Source organism: Hypanus sabinus, chromosome 12 (assembly GCF_030144855.1).
Source record: "Hypanus sabinus isolate sHypSab1 chromosome 12, sHypSab1.hap1, whole genome shotgun sequence".
In the NCBI taxonomy this organism is placed as follows: domain Eukaryota; kingdom Metazoa; phylum Chordata; class Chondrichthyes; order Myliobatiformes; family Dasyatidae; genus Hypanus; species Hypanus sabinus.
Window position 1 is genome coordinate 10780386 of NC_082717.1, and position 19668 is coordinate 10800053.

Here is a 19668-nt window from a genome sequence, read left to right on the forward strand (position 1 = left end):
ACCTAACCTGTACATCTTTGTAAGGTGGGAGGAAACCAGAGCACCCAGAGAAAGCCCCCACAGCCAGAGGGAGGACCAATAAACTCCTTACAGACAGCAGTGGGAATTGAACCCACATCGCTGGTGCTCTAACAGGTTTACACTAAACACTACACCTCCATGCCCCTCCACATTCTGTGATATGGGGTTAATCTGCATCTCGCTGAAAGCAGAGCAGGTGTGAGGGGCTGAATGTACCATTTCTGCATAGCAAGAGCACACAAATGGCACCAAGGCAAAGACATGAAGAAACTACACTGCTGCTACTCATTGAGTGGATGATCTTTAGGTCAGATCTGTGAGGAAGTGCCCAGTGATCTTTCTCAGACAGCAGCATGGGATCATGCTGATGAGGTGGTTAATTGGCAAATTAGTAAATTGATGTATTATTGCTCACAGTGTTAAGTTGTTTTGCTTTCTGTCCATATCGACCAATTCATTACTCAGGACATCGAGGTAGAACCAGGTAGAATAATATCAGAGTATGTGATGAAGTGTTACACGGACAGAGTAGTGTAATAAGGTGCAAGATCATAGCGAGGTAGATTGTCAGATCAAGAGGCCATCTTTTCGAAGTGGGGGACTGTTCAGTCATCTCATAATGGTGGGCTAGAAGCTGTCCCTGAACCTGGTACGACACATCACGGCATGCGTTGAGAAACGAGTGAATCCAGTTGCGGAGGAACGACAGACTCCTGCGATGAGATCAAAACAAGAGTTTATTTATTGGAACTCCAACTGATCTTCGGTGGGTTGACCGAGCGACGCCACGAGATGAATTATTCTCAAGACACAGGAACAAGCACTAATTGGGAGTCCACCTTAAATAATCACAGTACAGGGAAAACCCATGCCAGTCAAAATAAACCTGACAAGATTAAACAGAAAGCAAAAGGGCTTAATGACTTTAGATCAGACAACAATTAATAAATACAGGTGCTTGGGCCCACAGGGATGACAGCTAAATGTCTGGAGGTCAATGAGAGAGGGAGAAGGGAGAATGTCCAGGCTGGCGGGTCTTTGATTATGCTGACTGCTTTACTGAGCAGCAAAAAGTGTAGGTAGAGACGATGGATGAGAAACTGGTTTCTGAGATCAGCCTGCACTGCGTCCACAACTCTTTGCGTTTCTTGTGGTCTCATGTTGAGCGGTGCCATGCCAAGCTATTATACAGCACACGTACTTCTTTCTGTTGCGCATCGTAAAAAACGTTAAGAGAGTTGATGTTGACATGACACATTTCTTTAGTTTCCTGAGGAAGTGGAGGACTTGTCAGATTTCTTGGGCGTGGTGTCTTCATGTTTGGACTAGGACAGGTTATTGGTCATGGTCACTCCTAGGAACTTAAAGCTCTAAGCCTTCTCGACACCTACAGTGCTGACGTAGACAGGTGCATGTGCATCAATCCCTTCCTAAAGTCAATAAACAGCTCTTTTAATCTATTGGTGAGTCTTTAATCTGCAAATGAAAATTCATTCAGCTTTTTTTTCTAAATAGCCCAAAGGATAGCAGAACCCTTCATCTAGGTTAATGGAACCACAGGTATTATCGTAATTCATATTAATTTATTAACTCCACCATGGACGGTCACAAGCCCAGCTGTGAAAGGAGGAGGGTTGGGCACAACTCCAAAGCTACAGACATGCTGATAGACATTCCAATGACCTTGTCCCTGCGGGAGAAAGGCTCTTCATCTGGAAGACATATGAAGTCGTGTGATGAACACAGAAGCCACAGGGCCAATCTGTCATCTATAGGTCCGGGACGGAGGACTCTGGCAAACAACTGTCAGTGGCCTTTGTCCCAGAAGCAATAATGATATTAAGAGTAGTTTATTGCCCCATACACCAAAGTGCACTGAGATTCTGTGCTGGTGTAAAGCTCACAGTCTACATGTCAATCATTAATACAATAATGACAGCAACAACAAAAGTGGCAATATAAAACTAAGGGAATCCTTACGTGACCAGAGAATTCCCCAGCACCTTGCACCCAATCAAGTGATTGCTTCTGTATTACAAGGAAAGCATGAGCAAATATCGAAAGACCAACACATACTGCAGTGGCCACTTTATTAGGTACACTGGTACACTTGCTCATTAAGTGATCTACGTGTCTTTGATTGTGGAATGATTGTCGGTAACAGATGGAGTGGTTTGAGTATCTCAGAACCTGCTGATCTCCTGTGATTTTCACACACAATGGCCTCTAGAGTTTACAGAGAATGGTACCAAAAAAAAATAACGTTCTGTGAGCACCAGCTCTGTGGCAAAAACACCTTGTTACTGCGAGTCAAAGTGGCTGAAGAAATTCCTCCCCGTCTCTTTTCGAAAGGGATGCTCTATTCAGAGTCTGTGCCTTCTGGTCTTGACTCCACTATTGAAAACATCCTCTCCACATCCACTCAATCTGGTCCTCACGATATTCGAGAGAATACAATGAGATCTCTCTCATTCTTCTAAACTCCAATGAGTCCAGGCCCAGAACCATCAAATGCTTCTTATACATTTATTCCTGGAATAATTCTTGTGAACTTTCTTTGAACTCTGTCCTTGAGCCTACTAGGGGATCAGCAATACTGGATTGGGTGTTATGTAATGAACTGGAAGTGATAAGGGAGCTTAAGGTAAAAGAACCTTTATGAGGCAGTGATCTCAATATGATTAAGTTCCACTTGAAATCTGATAGATAGAAGGTAAAGTCTGATGTAGCAGTATTTCAGTGGGTTAAAGGAAATTTCAGTGTTATGAGAGAGGAGTGGTCCAAAGTAAATTGGTAGGAGATGCTGGTGGAGATGCCAGCAGGGCAGCATCATGGTGACCTCCATGCCTGCCAACTGACCTCACTCTCTGGACCTCTGGACTCCAGGATTTGGCGACCTTGTGTGGACGGGTCACTGGTGCTTGTCTTCAGGGCCCACCGATCTTGGTATTTGGCCATGGGGATCTCTGAACTTCATCTACATCACCTGCCAATCCAAACTCTGTACTTGGAAATCACTGGAATCTGACATCCGGGACTACCGGCAGACTTTGAGCCTTCTGATCTGCATACATAGACCTCCAACTCTGGGACTTGCCGACCTTGGGCGTCACTGATTCTCATCCACGTGGCCCACCAATCTCAGTGCTTGTCCTGGCAATCACAGGGCTTCATCCTTACTGCCTGGTGACTCAAACTATGTCGTTGGAAATCTAGATCCTGTTGTCATTACTAAGGCAAAGGTTCTTGGGAAGTTGAAAGGCCTGAACATAGGTAAGTCACCTGGACCAGATGGCGAGATGACCATGTTTCTGAAGGAGGAAGCTGAAGAGATTGTGGAAGCATTAGTTGTAATCTTTCAGGAATCAGTAGATTCTGGAATGCTTCCTGGTGACTGGAAAACTGCAAAAAGTCACTCTTTAAGAAGGGAGGGAGGCAGAAGAAAGGGAGTTATAGGCCAGTTAGCTTGACTTCAGTTTGGGAATACATGAGAGTCCATTGCTAACGATGAACTTTCATGGTACAGGTCCACAATCCCTTATCCGAAATCCTTGGGGCCAGTTGTATTTCGGACTTCAGAATTCTTCAGGTTTCAGAATCCCTCCTTATTGGTTCTGGGACCATTCCCCCCCCCCCCCCGCAGATACCAAAGAACAGGAATGCTCAAGTCCCTTATTTAACCTTTCTCAGTGCGGGTGGACTTTAGGACCCGGTGGAGCTACAAACCTATGCACATCCCCCCACTTTAAATCATCTCTAGATTACTTATAATACCTAATACAATGTAAATGCTACGTAAATAGTTATACTATATTGTTCAGGGAATAATGACAAGAAAAATATTTTATTTCCAACAAAAACATTCAATAAAACAAAAATATGCAGCTTCGAATAAACAGAAAAAAACACATAGTAAATGACTTATTGGAATAAATGCAGAACATCACTGTCACTATAAAACTTCAGTAACTTGTCTTTCTGTTTCTTTAAATCATATACAGTGGTAGTTCCAACAGCAGTAAGATGCCGTACAGACACACCATGATCAAGCTTCTGCAATAACTCCACTTTCTGCGTTATTGATAATTATGGATGCTTCCTTCTCTTTTTCTCGTTGTTACCCATATAGGGATCTGCAGCTCTTTTTGACATTTTCACAGTGAAATTAAACACAAAGTCAGCATGTGTAACCAGTACGAGCGCTGAGCCACAACTGACGTCTGGCTGCCTCTGCTAGTGCTGCCACGTCACACCTGAGTGATGTCAGCTGTTTGGTGAAAAAACTTTGGTTTTCGGAGCTTTTTGGATTTCAGAATTTTGGATAAGGGATTGTGGACCTGTATTTGGAGGTGCATGATAAGGTAAGCTAAAGTCCGCATGGATTCCTTCAGGGGAGATCTTGCCTGACCAATCTGTTGGAATTCTTTGAGGAAATAACAGACAGGATAGACAAAGGAAAGTCAGTAGATGTGGTTCACTTGGATTTTCAGAAGGTCTTTGACAAAGAGCCGCACACAAGGCTGTTTAGCAAGATAAGAACCCATGGTATTACAGAAAAGATATTAGTATTGATAGGAGATTGGCTAACTGGCAGGAGACAAGAGTGGGGATAAAGGGGGCCTACACTTGTTGGCTGCTAGTGACTAGTGGTGTTCCACAGGGGTCAATATTGGGATTGCTTCTTTTCACGTTATAGGTCAATGATTTGGATGATGGAATTGCTCACTTTGTGGCCAAGTTTGCAGGTGATAAAAAGTTAGGTGGAGGGGCAGATAGTGTTGAGGAAGCAGGAGGTCTGCAGAAGAACTTAGACAGATTGGGTGTACAGTCAAGGAAGTGGCTGATGGAATATTTTGTAGGGAAGTGTATGGTCATGCACTTTGGTAGAAGGAATGACGATACAAACTATTTTCTAAACGGGTTTTTGATTTGCCTTTCTAGAATCCTACGAGCAGTTCTCTCTGAAAGTTTACTTGGTCTTCCAGGCATCAACTTGACCTCCACTGTTCCTGTTAACTGCCATTTCTTAACTACATTACAAACTGAGGAAACGGCTACCTGAACACGCTTTGCTATCTTCTTATAGCCTTCTCCTGCTTTGTGGGCATCATTTATTTTAATTTTCAGAGTGCTAGGCAGCTACTTAGAGGAACCCATGGCTGCTGATTGTTGGGACAAGGTTTGAGGAGTCTGGGTATTTATAAAGCTTTGAAATTTGCATCACCTGGCCTTTCCTAATGATGACTGTGAACAAGCCATAGCCCTAACAAGCTAATTAAGGTCTGAGACCTTGATAAAAGTTATCTGAGAGCTCAAATCTCTTGGGGTGCACAAACTTTTGCATGGTTCTCCTTTCCTCATTTTCACTCTAAAATTGTACAAAACAAAATCAAATCTTGCTTAAGATGTTGAAAAGAATGTTTCATCTTTAACTTTATGACTTTTGGAGATCAGTTCATCTTCTACTCACTTAACTATTCACAGTAACAGAAATTTTGACCAGGAGTGCCCACACGTTTTCATGCCACTGTATGCTGTCATTGGAGAGTGTCCAGAGGAGATTCATGAGAATGATTCCAGGAACAAAAGGATTAACGTATGAGCAGCTTTTGATGGCTCTGGACCTGTACTCCCTGGAGTACTCATTGGAGTCAATGGTGGGGAACTTACTAAAACCCATCGCATATTGGAATGCCTCAATAGAGTGGAAGTTTCTTATTACGGGGAGTCTAGTACCAGAGGGCACACACTCAGAATAGGGAAACACTCATTTAAAACAGCCATAAGGAGGAATTTCTTTAGCCAGAGGGTGGTGAATCTGTGGAATTCATTGCCACAGGCAGCTGTGGAGTCCAAGTCATTGAGTATATTTAAACTGGAGCTGGATAGGTTGTTGATCAGTCAGGGTGCCTTTACTGAGTGAAAGCAGGAGAATGGGGTTGAGAGGGATAGTAAATCAGCGATGATGGAATGGTGGAGCAGACTTGATGGGCTGAATGGCCTAATTCTGCTTTTATGCCTTATGGTCTAATATTCAGCTTCAGAGCTCCAGCAACTACATTTTGGCTATTTTCATTTATTTGATATTGATGTCAGCGATTTCACGATCCCTCTTGATCGAATCTGTTTGTTCCATTACTGGACAGCATCCAGGCTGCCTCAGCAGTCAGAGTTTCTTCCATTGAGCAACTGATTCACTCTTTTCACAACAACCTTTTCCTTTTCACACAGACATTACCAGCCGACAGCTTCAATCAGCAGTTCGTAATGACACTGTGACTAGCACTGTCAGTTCACACACAGCCATAACCAGCAGGCTGAAATCTTCATGAATATATTGCAACTTCCTTTCACATCTGGCTGAAATGATCTCAAAATGCTGGAGGAATTCAGCAGGTCAGGCAGAATCTATGGAGAGGGATAAAGAACCGATATTTTGGGCTGAGACCCTTCATCAGGACCGGTGGAGGCTCCTTATTCCTCTTCATATATGCTGCCTGACCTGCTGAATTCCTCCAGCATTTAGTGTGTGGTACTCCGAATTTTTAGCATCTGCAGAATCACTTGAATTTACAAACTTAAATGACTGTGGTTTGTATCAATTTTGATCCTTTACCCAAACCAGCAGCTATAAAGAACAGGGCCCCAAGAATAATCTGAATAAACAGAGCAAAAAAAAAAAAAATTGAAGATTTAAATGGTGAGTCAATAGACAATAGACAGTAGGTGCAGGAGGAGGCCATTCGGCCCTTCTAGCCAGCACCGCCATTCACTGTGATCATGGCTGATCATATACAATCAGTTGTCCGTTCCTGCCTTCTCCCCATATCCCTTGACCCCGCTATCTATAAGAGCTTTATCTAACTCTCTATTGAAAGTATCCAGAGAATTGGCCTCCACTGCCTTCTGGGGCAGAGCATTCCACATATCCACCACTCTCTGGGTGAAAAAGCTTTTCCACATCTCTGTTCTAAATGGCCTACACCTTATTCTTAAACTGTGGCCTCTAGTTCTGGACTCACCCATCAGTGGGAACATGCTTCCTGCCTCCAATGTGTCCAATCCCTTAATAATTTTATGTGTTTCAATCAGATCCCCTCTCATCCTTCTAAATTCCAGTGTATACAAGCCCAGTCGCTCCAATCTTTCAACATATGACAGTCCCGCCATTCCGGGAATTAACCTTGTGAACCTACACTGCACTCCCTCAATAGCAAGAATGTCCTTCCTCAAATTTGGAGACCAAAACTGCACACAATACTCCAGGTGGGGTCTCACCAGGGCCCTGTACAGCTACAGAAGGACTTCTTTACTCCTATACTCAATTCCTCTTGTTATAAAAGCCAGCATGTCATTAGCTTTCTTTACTGCCTGCTGTACCTGCATGCTTGCTTTCATTGACTGATGTCAATGATTCATTAGTCTGTCTTTTTCAATGACGGGTCTCTGAACTGATCAACCATGCACTATAATTGAGAGAGGCAATCTTATCATTGAAGATTATGGAAGAAATTTTCGAGTGCATCTCAAGGAATTGAAGTCTTTCCTTCAAAGTCAGAGAGACTATTACAGTAAATTGGTTTAATATTGTTACCTGTACCAAGGGAGAGTGAAAAACTCGTTTTGCATTCCATTCATAGAGATCAATTCATTACGGCAGTGCATTAAGATAGAACAAATTAAAATAATAACAGAAGGCAAAATAAAGTGTAATAACCACAGAGCAAGTGCAAGTCAAGTGGACAATGAGGTGCAAGTTCATAATGAAGTTGATTGTGAGGTCAAGCAGAGCCCACCTTTGAGCAGGTCTGCTGGATTACTGTGGCAGGAAAGCAACATCCATCATCAAGGACCCCTCACCACTCGAGCCGAGCTCTCGTCTTGCTGCTGCCACTGGGAAGGAGGTACGGGAGCTTTAGATCCCACACCAACAAGTTCACGAGCAATTATTACCTTTCAATCACCAAGCTCCTGAACCAGCATGGATAACTTCGCCCATCAAACTTTGCTAAGATTCCACAGTGTACAGACTCACTTCCAAGAATTCTACAACTCCTCTTCTCAATATCATTTATTTAATTATTTGCTTGTTTATTGTATTTGCACAGTTTTGCACGTTCATCGTCCGTCTTTGTGTGCAGTTTTTCACTGATTCTATTCTATTTCTTTTACTGTGAATGCCGGCATGAAAATTAATCTCAGGGTGTATATGAAAATTTATCTCATGGTGACATATACATACTGCGGTTATAAATTTACTTTGAACTTTGTAATCTGTCCACTTTGACCTTTGGTCTTGTACTAGGGAACCATTCAGGAGTCTGATAACAGCAGGAGAGAAGCTGTCCTTGAGTCTGGTGGTACTTGCTTTCTGGCTTTTGTATCTTCTGCCTGATAGGACGGGGGTCAAAGAGAGAATGCCCGGGGTGGGTGGAGCTTTGATTATACTGGCTACTTTGCCAAGATGGCAGGAAGTTTAGACGGAGGGGAGGCTAGTTCCATGATGTGTCCACAACTCTCGGCAGTTTCTTGTGGTCACGGGCGGAGCAGTTGTCGTACCAGGCGGTGATGCATCCAGATAGAGTGCTTTCTATGGTGCATTGATGAAAATCGGTGCATGAAAGAACTCACAGCTGTTAAATTGACGGGAGAGCATTGCAAATCTCTGCAGTGAGTTAACAAACACCGCCTCCCCCCCCGCCCCACCAACCAAGCATCAGGAAAACAGATGTTCCAGTCATTACACGTCGTCGCTCACAGGATCTCACCACGTGGAGATGAGCTGCCAGATTTCCCACGTTACGATGGTGACTACACTTCAAATGTGTTGCGATGTTCCAGAGTCGTTGAAGGTGCGAAAATATTGGGAGAATTTTCCCTCTTCAGTGAGCTTCACTGGGACTGTGCGGCTGTGTGCAAGCATAGTCACAGACCCCATCCAGCCCGGTCATTCTCTCTTCTCCCCTCTCCCATTGGGCGGAGGGTAAGATACACCAGCCTGAAAGCTCTTACCACCAGGCACAAGGACAGCTTCAATCCCACTGTTGGCAGACACGCGGATGGTATGATAAGGCGATCTCTTGGCCTCCCAGTCTACCTCAATATGATCTTGCACCGTACTGTATACCTGCACTGCACCTTCTCTGTCCCACTGGGTTCAAGGGCAGCCTCTACACTTCTGTTATAAGACAATCGATTGGTTCCCTAGTATGACGCCATGGATTCTTGACCTCCGAAGCTACCTCGTTAGGAACTTGCACCGCACTTTCTCTGTGTTTGCTACACTTTATTCTGCATTCTGTTTCCATTTTACCTTGTAATAGCTCAGTGCACTGTGTAATGATCGGATCTGTATGAACAAGCCAGGCTTTTCCCTGTATCTTGGTACAGGTGGCAATAACAAACTGATACCAATGTGACTGGAAATTCAAATCAGACTCTTTAAGCTCAAAACGGAAATTACACATGCTCAAAGTATGAAACATAAGTTAGAATATGTTAGAAACACTCAGCAGATCAGATAGTATCTATGGAAGGAGTCACAGGGGGTCAAAGCACATTATGGCATGGAAACAAGCTCATCATTGTGTGCTGCCCATTCACCTAGTCCCAATTTCCTGCATTCAGACCATGTCTCTCTGAGCCCTGCCCCACCATGTACATATCCTAGTGCTTCTTAAATTATTCTATTCAGCCCATCTAGTTCAGCATCGACTAGATGGGTCGAAGGATCTGTCAGTGCTGTTACGACTCTATGATTCCACCTGCCTCAACCACTTCATCTGGCAGCTTGTTCCATGTACTCAAATGTTGCTTTTCAGGTGCCTTTTAAATCTTTCTCCTTTCAACCTAAAACAATGCCCAGGAAGTTTGGACTCCATTCCCTGGCAAAGTGGTGCAGATCACAAGTCCTGGTGGTGTGACTGCTGATGCCAGGCAGACAATCTCTGAAGAATATTGATAATGGGTAGGTCACCCATCGTACAAACACATTGCCCAGAAGAAGACAATGGTAAACCACTTCTGTAGAAAAAAAAGACTAATTTGAGCGGTTTTGGACCTCATCTAAGATGTTGAAGAGGGTTCAGGTTTATGAAAGTGATCCCGGGATTGAAAGGCTTGTTGGCTGTGGGCCTGTACTTGCTGGAATTTAGAAGCATAACTTGGGGGGCAAGGGCAGTTCATTCCACACTCTCACCACCCTCTAAGTGAAGAAATTTCTTTTCAGGTTCCCCTTAACCATTTCACCTTTCAACCTCAAATAGGTTTCTTATTGAAATGTATTGCATGTTGAAAGGCCTGGATAAAGTGGATGTGGAGAGGATGTTTCCTATAATGGTGGAGTCTAAGACCAGAGGACACAGCCTCAGGATAGAGGGCCATCCATTTAGAATGGAGATGGGAAGGAATTTCTTAGCCAGAGAGCAGTGAATCTGTGGAACTTGTTTCCACGGGAGGCTGTGGAGGCCAGATCATTGGACGTATTTAGTTGGAGGTTGATCGGTTCTTCATTGGTTAGATGGAGATGGTAATGGATTGGCTATGATCAAATGGCAGAGCAATCTTGATAGGCTGGATGGCTTAATTATTCCCCTATGTCTTATGGACTTATAAATCAGACAGAAATAGTTAACGTTTCAGATCTGGGACACTTTGTCAGTTGTGTTCTCCTCTCTCCACAGATGCTGCCTGACCTGTTGTGCTTTCTGTTTATTTCAGACATAGCATTTAGAATTTGATGTTGATTTTCAGAGCTGAGTCCCAGGTTTGATGCTAACCTCTGGTGCTGACTGTGTGGAGTTTGTATGCTCTCCCTTTACTCAGGTGTGTTGGCCACAAGTGTTCCGATTTCCTCCTGCATCTTAAAGGCGTGCCAGTTTGTTGGTTAATTGGTCACGTGGGTGTAACTCTTGTATTCTCTACAGATGCTGCCTGACCTGTTAAGTATTTCCAGCGTTGCTATTTTTATTTCAGACTTCTGACATTGAAAGCGTTTTTTTTTGATATTTTGAAACACGGACTCCTTGTACTTGGGTCCCTGGTTCGATCCTGACCCTAGGTGATGTCTGTGTGGAGTTTGCACGTGCATTCTGTGACCACGTGGGCTTCCACTGGTGGCCCATTTTCCTCCTTCATCCCAAAGGGCTTAGAGAATGGAACATGGATCATGGAATGTACAGCACAGTTCAGGACCTTTGGCCCATGATGGTAGAGCTAAAGACTTCTGCAGCAGATACTTCCAGTTCCTGGGCATCAATGTCTCAGAGAGGATCAATCCTGGGCCCAACACATTGACGCGAAGAAGGCAAGCCAGCAGCTCTACTTCACTGAGAGATCGATGAGAGTTGATAAGTCACCAAAGACACAGAGACACGGTGGAGAGCATTCTGATGGGTTGACGATGTCCGTGCATGGGATCAAAAGAGGCTACAGTTTCTCACAGACACAGCCAGCTCCAATACGGACTCAATGCTCCCCACCTTCAAGAAGCAGTGCCTCAACAAAGTGACACCTACCACGAAGGACCCTCGTCACTCAGGGTGCACTCCTTTCTCAGGAAGGAGGCACAGGAAGCTGAAAACACACACTCAGTGTTTTAGGATCAACTTCCTCCCTTCCACAATCAGACCTCTGAACAGTTCCATGAACCCAGGGGCGCCACTTCCTTATTCCTTTTTTATACCTGTTTATTTATTTTCATACCTTAATTTTTTTTGTAATGCAACAAATCTCATGTCATATAATTCAACGATGATAAACTTGAAACTGATTCTGATTCTGCCTTAAGGAGACTGCATCTCCCGTTAAGAATCCCCCCCACATCCGGGTCATTTCCTTCTCCTCACTGCTGCGGAGTTACAGAGGCCTGACCTCCCACGCCACCGGGTTCAGGAGCAGCTACTTTCCTACACCATCAGGTTCTTGAACCGACCGGCACAACCCTGATCATTACCTCAGCCACGTAACACTACTGATCACCTCTTGCTCTGCCATGGATTTGTCTCTGAACGTCAGTAGGATTTTGTTTTCTCTTGCTTTCCCACACTTTTCCCCCTCTCTTCACTGTCTTGTGTACTGTCACCGAGACATAGGTCACTACTGCACAGAAACAAGCCCTTCAGCCCATCTAGTTCATGTCAAACAACTATTCGAACCACACTGTGTCCATAGTCCTCCATACCTCTCCCATCCATCTACTTATCCAAACTTCACAAATGTAGAAATCAAATCTGCATCCATAACTTCCGTTGGCATTTCAGTCCACACTCTCACCACCCTCTGTGTGAAGCAGGTTCCCCTCACGTTCCTCTAAAACATTTCACCTTTCACCCTCAACCCATGACCTACAGCTGTAGTCTCACCCAGCCTCAGTGGGCAAAGCCTGCTTGCCTTCCCCTCATAATTTTGATTGCCTCTGTCGAATCTCTCCTCAATTTCCTACACTCCAGGGAATAAAGTCCTAATCTATTCAACCTTTTCCTATAAATCAGGTTCTCAGCTCCTGGCAATGTTTATTTCTCTGTACTCTTTCAATTTTATTGCCATCTTATAATTTATGTATAGCTTATTTTCTGTGTTTTCTGAGCCCATCTGTCTGTAATGCTGCTGCAAGCAGGTATCTGACTGTACTTGTGCAAGTGACAATAAATTCAACTTGTTGCCCCTCATGATGTTATCAATGTCAATAAGGTCACTTTCCAGCCACCGACCTTCCACTGGGAATACATACAATACTGTAACTGTAGCCCTTATTCCACTGGGAACATATCCAGTGGGAATACTGCTCTCATTCCACCGGGAATGCATCCAGTTATCCCATGTACTGTAACTGCAGCCCTTGTTCCCAGCCAACACCCTGGTGAATCTTCTCTGCACATTCTCCGTTACTGCCACACCCGCCCTGCTGAGTGGTGACCTACACTGTTAATTTATTTAGAGATACAGTGTGGGGCAGGCTTTTCCGGCCCTTCGAGCCAGCAACTCCCCCCCCCCCCCCATTTAACCGTCGACTAATCACAGGACAACTTACACTGGCCTATTAACCTACAAACTGGTACGTCTTTGGACTGTGGGAGGAAACCGGAGCACCCGGAGGAAACCCACACGGTCATGAGGAAAATGTACAGACTCCAAACAGCTTTTTTTTTTGGTGATCGTTACACAGCTGGAGTTTAGGGCAACAACGAAGAATTCTTCAGTGTGGTTTCCCTAACAATTACTTTTTGACCAGTCAGGGTTGTTAGCTCTGAGCTGAACCCTCGAACCTGGGGGACTGGTGGACCTCTCTTAATTTGGCCTCAGCTCTTTGAACTGCTTGGCACGGGTGACCCCTATCAAGAGCTAAAACACGAGGGCCTGACTCCAGCCAACATAGTCATTAAGGCGCATAAGCCTCCAAAGCTTAGAACAAGGCAGTGGTCCTCTTGGAGAAGACTCCTTACAGGTGATGTCAGAGTTGAACTGTGAACTCCAAAGCCTTGAGCTGAAACAGTGTTATGCTAACAGCTATGCTACTCTGACACTCTAAATGTGGTCTATCCAATGCATCACTACATTCAAGCTCTTACCCTCAGGGACTGAGCCCATGCGAGCAGGCATACCAAATACCTTCTTCACTACCCTGTTGAATTGGGTTGCCATGTTCAGGGAGCTATGGACCTAGACCCCATGTTCTCTCTGTGAGTCAGTGCTCTGAGGACTTCAGCCATTTACTCTACAGGTCCCAGCAAAGCATGGCCTCCGAAAGCGCATTACCTCACACACTGTAGGGCAATGTCAGTCATCAAGACCTGGTCCAGCAGCACCTATACCAGCTACAAAGCGACAAACAATATCTGTACTGAACACGCGTATGCAAGCAACAGCGGAGTGCCCGTGGCCATTTCTTCACCAGCACTGCCACCCGGTGTCCTGCCCAAGTATAGCTGTTACCTGGAAGTTCTGTCAAAGTCAAACTCATCAAATACGTCATCATATACCAACTTGAGATTCATTTTCTTGCAGGTATTTACAGGAAAATAAAGAAATGGAATAGGATTTAAGATAACTATAAATAGCAAAGACTGACAGATTACCGATATGCAAAAGAAGACAAATTTTGCCGATAAATAAAACAATAGAGAGAACACAGGTTATAGAGTCCATGAAAACGACTCTACCGGTTGTGGAATCAATCAGCATTGAGGGGTGTGAAGTTATCCACGCCAGTTCGGGAGCCTGAAAATTCACGGGTAATAAATATTCCCGAACCTTGTAGTGTAGGACGTAAAACTCCTGTGCCTCCTCTGTACCCTTGCCCTATTGTAGTAGCAAGAAGGGAGCGTGGTCTGGATGGTGGGGGTCCTTGATGACCAATGCTGCTTTCTTGTGACAACACCCCCTGTAGGTGTGCTCTACGATGGAGAGGGTTTTTCTTGTGATAGACTCGGCTGTGTCCACTACCTTTCAATTCCTGGGCATTGGTGCTTCTATACCAGACCATGATGCAATCAGTCAGGATACTCCCCATCACTCATCTGCAGAAGTTTGTCAAACTTTTAGATGCTATGTCAAACCTTCTTTGTAACGCCACTAATGTGTTGCTCCCAGGACAGATCCTCTGATATGGTAACGTCAAGAAACGTAAAGTTACAAACCCTGTCCACCTCCGATCCCCTAATGTCTACTGAATACTCATTTGCGCTTCACTAAACGACACAGTGGGATCAGGTTGGTAGAGCTCCTGTGGAGCTGAGGTGAGTACCATCATCCCCTAAGCCAGGATATTTCTGGGAATAAAGGGGTGGAGTGTTTGGCAGCTTTGGGTCTGTACTCATTGGAATTTAGAAGAATGCATTGAAACCTTCTGAATGTGGAAAGGACTAGATAGGGTGGATGTGGAGAGGACGTTTCCTGTGGTGGGGATATCCAGAGCTAGAGGGCACATTCAAAATTGAGAGGTGACCATTTAAAACAGAGGTAAGGAGGAGTTTTTCTTTTGCTAGAGAGTAGTAATTCTGAGAATGCTTTGCCACAGACTGCAATGGAGGTCAAGTCCCTGGGTATACTTAAGGTGGAAGTTGATCATCTCCTGATCGGTCAGGGCATCAAAAGATGTGGCAAGAAGGCAGGTGTATGGGGTTGAGTGGGATCCGGGGTCAGCCATGATGGAATGGTGGAGCAGACTCGATGGGCTGAATGGCCTAATTCTGCTCCTATATCTTGTGGTCTTAAGCCTTGGTGATGGCACCAAGCCTGGCTTTGAATTTGGCTGTTAATCACCAAGGTCAGTAAGACCAAGGGAATGATTGTGGACTTCAGGAAAGGGAAGACAGGGGGAACACACTCCGGTCCTCATTGAGGGATCAGCAGTGTAAAGGGTGAACAGTTTCAAGTTCCTGCCTGTTGGGATCTCAAAGGATCCTGGGCCCAACATATTGATGCAGTCATGAAGAAGACACAGCAGGGGCTCTACTTTGTCAGGAGTTTGAGGAGAATTGAGATGTTACCGAAGGTTCTACAGATGTACCACAGAGAGCACTCTCCGGCTCTGGGCCTTTACTTGCTCGAGTTTTGAAGAAAGAGGGGCATCTCATTGAAACCTATCAAAAATTGAAAGGCTGAGATAGCGTGGATATGGGGGTGATATTTCCTAGGACCAAAGGGCACAGCCTCAGAACAGAGGAACATCCTTTCAGAATGGAGTCGATGAAGAATTTCTTTAGCTAGAGGGCAGTGAATCTGTGGAGACAAGCCACTCAGTATATTTAAAGTGGAGGTTGATAGGTTCTTGATTAGTAACAGTGGCAAAGGATACGGGGAGAAGGCAGGGGAATGAGGTTGAGAGGGAAAAATAATTAGCTATAATGGGATAGCGGAACACTCTCTTGACTCTGGGCAGGTCCCGGCGGATTGGAAGAGGTGAATGTCGTGCCACTGTTCAAAAAAGGATGCAGGCAAAAGGCAGGTAACTTTAGGCCAGTTGGTGTAACATCTGTAATTGGGGAAATGCTTGAAGCTATCATTAAAGAAGAAATATCAAGGCATCCGGAAAGAAATGGATCCATCAGGCAGATGCAGCATGGATTCAGCAAAGGCAGGTCCTGTTTGACAAACGTTCTGGAGTTCTTTGTGGACAGAGGGGTACAGGTGGATGTTATTTACTAGGATTTCCAGAAGGCATTCGATAAGGTGTCGCATAAGATTTATTCAGAAGATAAGGATGCATAGAGTTGGGGGTGATGTATTAACATGGATAGAGGATTGATTAACTAACAGAAAGCAGAGAGTTGGGATACATGGGTGTTACTCTGGTCAGCAGTCAGTGGTGAGTGGTGTGCCACAGGGGTCGGTGTGGACCCACAACTGTTCATGATATACATTAGTGATCTGGAAGAGGAGACCGAGTGTAGTGTATCTAAGTTTGCTGATGACACTAAATTGAGTGGAAAAGCAAATTATGCAGATGATACAGAGTCTGCAGAGAGATAGGTAGGCTAAGTGAGTGGGCAAGGGTCTGGCAGATGGAGTACAATGTTGGTAAATGTGAGGACATCCACTTTGGAAGGGAAAATGAAAGAGCAGATTATTATTTAACTGGCAAAAAACTGCAGCATGCTGCTGAGCAGAGGGACTTTGGAGAGCTTGTACATGAATCACAAAAGGTTGGTTTGCAGGTGCGGCAGGCTGTCAAGAAGGCAAATGGGATGTTGGCCTTCATTGCTAGAAGGGCCGAATTTAAGAGCAGGGGGTTATGCTGCAACTGTACAGGGGACTGGTGAGGCCGCACCAGGAGTACTGCGTGAAGTTGTGGTTTCTGTACTTGAGGAAGGATATACTGGCTTTGGAGGGGTGCAAAGGAGGTTCACCAGGTTGATTCCAGAGATGAGGGAGTTAGACTATGAGGGGAGATTGAGTCGCCTGGGACTGTACTCACGGGAATTCGGAAGGATGAGAGGAGATCTTATTGAAACATATAAAATTATGAAAGGGATAGAGGCAGGAAAATCGTTCCCACTGGTAGCTGAGTCTAGAACTAGGGGACATAGCCTCAAGATTCAGGGGAGTAGATTTAGGACGGAGATGAGGGGACAGTGCTTTTTCCTGAGAGTGGTGAATCTGTGGAATTCTCTGCCCGATGAAGAAGTGGAAGCTACCTCAGTAAACATATTTAAGGCAAGAGTGAATAGGTTTTTGCATAGTAGGGGAATTAAGGGTTTTGGGGAAAAGGCAGGCAGGTGGAGAGGAGTCCATGGCCAGATCAGCCATGATCTTATTGAATGATGGAACAGGCTCGATGGGCCAGATGGCCTACTCCTGCTCCTATTACTTTTGTTCTTATGAACAGACTTGATGAGCTGAATAGGTTAATTCTGCTCATTTGTCTTGTGGTCTTATGATCTTATGGAATGGAAAAAGAGAGAGAGAGGGATGGGCAGTAATTACTGGAAGTTGGAGATGATTCACTATCTTCAGCCTGACTCGCTGATTTCCCATAACCAGGCTTCTGTCCCCGAGTACTGATGAATAGTTGTGGAGCTCAAGTGTTCACCATTTCCCCTTCCACAGCTGATGCTCAGTGCTTCTAACATGTTGTGTTTTTGTTGAGGATGAAGCGAAATTTGATCAAAGTATGGAACTACGATGGAAGGTCTGGACAGAGTGGAGCTGGAGGCTGTTCTTGCTGGGTTTGTTGAGAACCAGAAGGTCACAGTAGGAGAAGGGATAACGGAAGGAGACGGTTTCGGACCTTTTTGGGGGTATTGGATAACTAGGCATGAAGGATGATTGGCATGGTAGTGTAATTGCTTTACAACACCAGCAGTCACTGATCTGGGTTTGATTCACGCCGCTGTCTGTCGAGACTTTGTATGTTCTCACCATGGCCATGTTCCCTCCCACATTCCAAAGGGTTAGCAAATTGTGGGCTTGCTAGATTGGAGCAACGTAAAATGGTGACCCTTGCAGGCTGTCCTCAGCACATCCTCACTGACTTGATTTTATATTTCACTGCATGCTTCAATGTTTTCACAAACATATGACAAATAAAGTTAATCTTTAATCTTTAGATCCAGCAAGGACCCAATTGTCTCTTTTAAAATCGTAACCACTCAATGATCCTGTGAATAATTATTAACCCTCAATCTCCCCTCTCCACTTCCAGTCCGGATGCAGGTTTTCAACCTGAAATGCTGACAATTCATTCCACCTCTCACAAATGCTGCTCAGTCCGCTGTGTTCCTCCAGCAGATTGTGTGTTGCAGCTGAACTTCAGTTTTAAAAAAAAATTATTACTGTCCTGTACAGTGCTGGCGTTTAGGGCAGCAATGAAGGTCCTCCATCTCCGTCTGTTTAGGAGTCTTCATTACCGTTTCCATAGCAATAGCTCTGTGATGAGTCAGGGTTGTTAGGCCTGAGCTGAACCCCTCAACCTGGAGGATCTGTGGACCTCTCTTAGTCTGGCCTCTGTCAGTGTCGGGAACAGAGCGCTTCAAGGAGGTTACTCACAGGTCGGTGAATCTTGTATAAAAGGAGATCTTCACGGGCGTTCGGACATCCCAGAAGCCCAATCAGCAGCAGGAACAGAGCACTTCGAGGAGGCTACTTGCAGGTCAACAAAACTTGCATAAAAGGAGAGCTTCGCAGGCATTCTGACATCTGGGAGGCCCAGCCAGCAGCGGGAACAAAGCACTGCGAAGTAAGTAAAAGTACAGAATGGACAAGCATGGGGCCATTTTTGGGAATGGGTCAGCGGTGAGAGTGGGAGCGTCAGGCTTTGACTCAGGAGGCTTCGACGAGAAGGGGCTGGGGCCGAAGACACAGGTTAGAAGATTTGATCTTGGTTGCCCATTGCACAGTGCGGGCAGGATGGCAGATGTGGCAGTGGAATGCTCCTCCCGTAGGATGTGGGAATTCATGGAACCTGATAGTCTCCCAGATGTTTACACCTGCGGGAGATGCAGCCAACTGCAGCTCATGAATGATCGCATTAAGGAGCTGGAGCTAGAGCTGGATGAACTAAGGATCATCCAGGAGGTAGAGAAATTGGTAGGTGTGAGGTGTGTCTATTTTAATACAGGGAGTATCATAAAGAAGGTGGATGAACTTAAATCGTGGATCAATACGTGGAATTAAGACATGGTGGGAATGACAAAGACTTGGATGTCTCAGGGGCAGGAATGGCTGCTGAATGTGCCAGGCTTTGGATGTTTCAAAAGGGACGGGGGGGGGGGGGAGGTAAAGAGGTGGGGGTTTACCTCCCCCCTCCCTTGCTAATCAGGGATAGTAACATGGCTGCAGAAAAGGAGGAAGTCATAGAGGAATTGTGAGTGGAAGTCAGAAACAGGAAGGGGGCAATAACTCTACTGGGTGTTTTTTATAGACCCTTCAATAGTAACAGGGATATAGTGGAGCATATAAGGAGGCAGATTCTGGAATGGTGCAATAATAATAGGGATGTTGTGATTGGTGATTTCAACTTCCCTAATATTGACTGGCACCTCCTTAGAACAAGGGGTTTAAATGGGGTGGAGTTTGTTAGGTGTGTTCAGGAAGGTTTCCTGACACAATATGTAGATAAGCCCACATGAGAAGAGACTGTACTTGATCTGGTATTGGGAAATGAACCTAGTTAGGTGTCAGATCTCTCAGTGGAAGAGCATTTTGGAG

General features: G+C 45.0%; 1 long non-coding RNA gene across 1 annotated transcript in view; it reads right to left on the bottom strand.

Moving 5' to 3' along the window:
• Positions 1 to 445: 445 nt before the first annotated feature.
• Positions 446 to 19668, bottom strand: part of LOC132402447 (uncharacterized) — a 93140-nt gene continuing 73917 nt past the window's right edge. The window contains exon 3 of the long non-coding RNA XR_009514901.1: positions 446 to 734. This is a non-coding gene — a long non-coding RNA (uncharacterized LOC132402447). The remainder of the gene's footprint in view (positions 735 to 19668) is intronic.